Source organism: Batrachochytrium dendrobatidis (assembly GCF_000203795.2).
Source record: "Batrachochytrium dendrobatidis JAM81 unplaced genomic scaffold BATDEscaffold_4, whole genome shotgun sequence".
Taxonomy (NCBI): domain Eukaryota; kingdom Fungi; phylum Chytridiomycota; class Chytridiomycetes; order Rhizophydiales; genus Batrachochytrium; species Batrachochytrium dendrobatidis.
The window spans coordinates 2,501-7,669 of NW_006281102.1; positions in this window are offsets into that span (position 1 = coordinate 2,501).

Genomic DNA, 5,169 nt, shown 5'->3' on the forward strand with positions numbered 1-5,169 from the left:
CTCGCTAGTTGTCCCAATCCATCTTGTCCAACTGTTCAATACACATTCACGGTATCCACATTGTAGTAATTGCATATCCAAATCAAGATCAAAAAATCAAAAATCCAAATATTGCAACCACATCACATCCTAAACATCAACATTTGCTTTTTCAAGCCATTGGTTCATCTGGTTCTGTACACTTCCTAATCAATTCGGTTTTGCTTCACGCATTCCGTGCTAATCTCGGTTGTGTAAGTCATCAAATCACCCTGTCGGGCCCAATATGCCGTTCAAAAAACTGCTGATTCATATCAAAAAGCATTATAGTAACAGATATGGTCGTGCCGAATACTGTCATCGCTGTCAGTAGTGCCATTATCATCACTATAATTTAGCCATTATATTCCGAGTCACCCAAATCTACCATTGTGCATAGCTTCGGGGTGGAAACCAAAAACCACATAGTGCTAACCCATCAATGAGCACCAATTAATAATTACCCGACGGATTGCTCCGACAAACGCTGCTCCCTCCATATCAACAAATACGGCGGGGACGTTCCAAGTGATAATTACAATTGGCTAGCTATCAAAAGCCTATCAATGTGTGCTGCACCGATCTGTTCTGCCCGCCGAGTTATTTCATCGGGTTGTGCTCTCACAGATATCCGGTTCTTGGATCCTTCCACACTGAATAAATGACCCTGTTTAAGTCTCGTTATTTTTCTGATTATGCCAAATGGTTTGTTCAAAAACATTGCTTTGGTAACGTCTCGGCAATTTAATATTACTTGGCCGTTTTACATGTCAATTATCGTCGTGCCATGACCATACATTCCTGTCTGTATTCGTCACCAATATCAATCAATGGCCATTCATCATCACTTTATACAATGCTATACGTTATACTGTATCGCATACTGCCGGTTTGATTGCTGTATTACCATCCTGTCATCAAAACTGTATCTAGTGTGTGTTGCTGTAGTGATCATCTTTTTGTACGCATTATAATGTCCATGCTCCATTGTTGTTTGTGCTCCATTCACTGTTGATCTGTACACCATTGTATCCGCAATCATCGTACCTCCATATCCATATACATATACTTACATATCGCTTGCATCGTCATCATGTACTGTGCCATTGAATTGCAGTGTGTTGTCCATGTGTGGGACGTGCGTTTTGTACATGTTCAATTACGCTTGATCATTACAATTTTATTGCAATCATTTGTAGTCCCATCAGTAACACTCGGATTGTATCCATATTTCAACTGGTTGTGTATACAACATGTATGCATGTTACTGTCCAATATCACAGTGATCCGACCACCATCATACAGTGTATCATGAGTGTATCATTACCCCACAATGCGTTGTTTTTTTGCATGATTTTGTGTCGTATTTCAATACTATTCAACCGTTTATTTTGACCCTATACAACAGCCATTGTAACTCTGTATTGTTACCATATTGTTACCATATTGTAATGTGTATATACATGTCATCGAGTCAACCAATGCAGTACTGTATAGGCATATGGCTGCATTTGCATCACCACCCAATATTCGTACAAAAAAAACCCGGCAATTGAGCCGTAATCCAATGCATACGTATGCTGATCACCACCATAATTGACCGCTGCATTAATATATCCGCATTCGGACACTCCAAACGTCATACTAACCACTCGTGTCTGATATTATCCGGACATTCGGACAGGATACCATGTCTGATATTCGGACAATATATCCAACTTTGTCAATATTGATGCTATCGTATTGATATATTGACCATTGTAATATATATACATGATATGTATACAGTCCAAACCACAGCGCAATAAGTCGTGTTTTGAGTGTATACCGACGTGTCCAATTCGGTCGACAGTCGTGACTATAACATGTTGTTAGTTTAGTTGACAACATGCCATGATGCATGTCCAATATATAGTATGTATATACATACATGTCCAGTATCAATCGCATGCATGTAGTGTCATTATTCATCGAGATACACGCATTTCCAGTTTCATGTCAAATATTCGTGCTATGTGCAAGTTGTATTTTTTACATGTATCGCATGTCAACACATGCATGCATTGTACATACCAATGCCATGTGCATATACTGTAGCAGTTTCATGCAACTAGTGTCACTATTGACGACGATATACGACATCAAACACGTCAAAACGTCATTTTCGGACTTTGGTCGGCCCATTCCATGTCAGATATTGACCATAGTGCGTCAGTGACATCATAATTCGATCCGCAACACATAATTACATATATGTGGTGCATACCAAGTCATTTGGTCGACTTTTGTGGTCATAGTCGATATTAAAGTTTTTAGTTTGCAATTGGTTTGAAACGACGAGCTCTACTTGTTATTTTAATCTAGTATCGTGTCTATCAGTCAATCAACAATTTATCTTGTATGCAAATGCGTCAAAAATACATGTAGTATATCGTTCTGATTCGATATCAGTTGACATTGACATTGTACGACCACTACTGACCAAGTTATTAACATATTATCGACTAGCTCATACTGTCCCAGCATGTCGTCAAGAAAACCATCATATATTACAGTGTTGTGCCAACAAACATGCATGGATTGCATTGAAACTGGACATGATACAATATCAAGTGTATACATGTATTGTCATGGCATCAAACTGGCATGATATCATGTATTGGTTGTGTAATAGACCATAATATATGCCAACAAAACGCTCCAAATCAGGCATGATTATAGTCGTAAATATATTATTGTGACTGTGTTGTTGGACAGTGACTGTCAGTAACTACCAATAACTACTAGTGACTATCAATAACTGTCAATGACCATCAATAACTATCAACAACTGTAAAAACGATCAAGGTTTGTAGCCTGACAGTGTACAATCGAGTTTATTAAATCGTGTAATTCTGGTCGTTATTCGACTTTACCCAACACTTGAACACTCGATTGTTGCATGCAGTTTGACAGTCGTCATACATGGCCATGTGTATGCTGTTGTATAACCAGAGACGCAGTAGTATTGCCATGTGTTGGTTGAATCGACATACTCGACACACACCAGTCAATGCAGTTTTGTCCGAATCCCTATTTTTGTTGGCTGTAGTTTTGCACAAACTTGAAACAGTCATCGTAACAGTGTTACTGTCATTGTCATCAAGCTGTAGTATGTGTAACTGTAGTATTGGTTGAGCTATTGACCATGTATTCGAGTATGAACGACTGTAGTTTTTTACAAACAATTGGTCAAACAACTAGTCAGAATACAGGTCAAACAACTAGTCAGAATGCAGGTTTGGACAATCGTCAAACAATCGTCAGAATACTGGTCAGAATGCAGACTAAACTAATCAAACAACAGGTTGAAATGCAGGCTAAACTAGTCAAAATACACTCGTCAAACACTGGTCAAATACTAGTCAAAATACTCGTCAAATAGGATCAAATGCAGGTCAGAATAACAGTCAAACAACTAGTCAGAATGCAGGTCTGGACAATCGTCAAACAACTGGTCAGAATGCAGGTTGAAATACTGGTTAAACTAATCAAACACTCGTCAAATACACTCGTCAAATACTCGTCAAAATACTCGTCAAATACAAGTCAGAATAACAGTCAAACAACTGGTCAGAATGCAGGTTTAAACAATCGTTAAACAATCGTCAAATACTGGTCAGAATGCAGGTTGAAATGCAGGCTAAACTAATCAAACAACAGGTTGAAATGCAGGTCAAATACTCGTCAAATACACTCGTCAAATACTCGTCAAAATACTGGTCAGAATAACAGTCTAAATACTAGTCAGACAACTGGTCAATATGTGGATTAAACAATCGTCAAACAATCGTCAAATACCGGTCAGAATACTAGTTTAAATACTCGTCAAATACACTCGTCAATTAAACTATACAGTGCATTTGATATTCATACATTACACAATCAATCGTTAGTGAATATGCCAGTCATCGATATGTATTGTAGTCAAATGAATGTATCGGCCATTGTAACATGAATATATGATGTGTATACAGTCCAAACTACAGTGTAGTATCGTGTGTTTTGAATGTGTTCCAGTTGCGTCCAATTCAGTCGACAGTCGTGATTATAACATGTTTCCAATTTGATTGACGATATGGCCTGATGCATGTCCAGTATATAGTATGCATGTATACTCATGTTCAGTGTCAATCGCATGCATGTAGTGTCACTATTGGTCAAGATATATCCAATCTTGGTATCATGTCAAATACTAGTGGTAAGTATAAATTGTATATTTTTTTTGTAATTTCATGGCAATACATGCATGCATCGTACATACCAATGCAATATCTATATACTGTAGCAGTTTCATGCAACTAGTGTCAGTATTGGTCAAGATATTCGACATCAAACACGTCAAAACGACACTTTCGGACATGCATTTGATGGCCATGATACACATTGATATACTGCCCCAATGACGACGTAATCATATACACAATACATGACTGTATGTGTGCCATACATTGCAGTTGATTTCGACATTGTATGACCACTGTAGACCGAGTTATTAACACGCCAAACATCGACTATAATATCCAACCTACAAAACGTCAGCTATTTAATTATTGTGTTATCAAACATGCATGGATTGCATTGAAATTGTACATGATACAATACCAAGTATATACAAGTATTGTCATGTCACCATATTGACACAGGCTTGAGTATTGGTTGTGAAATCGACCATTTAGTACGCGATTGTGATGATGCAAATGATCCACTTTGAACGCATATAACTTGGCCAATAGCAGTTATTTACCAGCCATATTTAAACTGGTTGTGTATATAGTATATCACCATTGATTGAGCATGCATATGCACGGTTTGCAGACATTTATAATTTGTGTTGAGTGTGTTCCAGTTGCATCCAATTCAGTCGGCAGTCGTGATTATAACATGTCTCCAATTTGATTGACGATATGGCCTGATGCATGTCCAGTATATAGTATGCATGTATACTCATGTTCAGTGTCAATCGCATGCATGTAGTGTCACTATTGGTCAAGATATATCCAATCTTGGTATCATGTCAAATACTAGTGGTAAGTATAAATTGTATATTTTTTTGTAATTTCATGACAATACATGCATGCATCGTACATACCAATGCAATATCTATATACT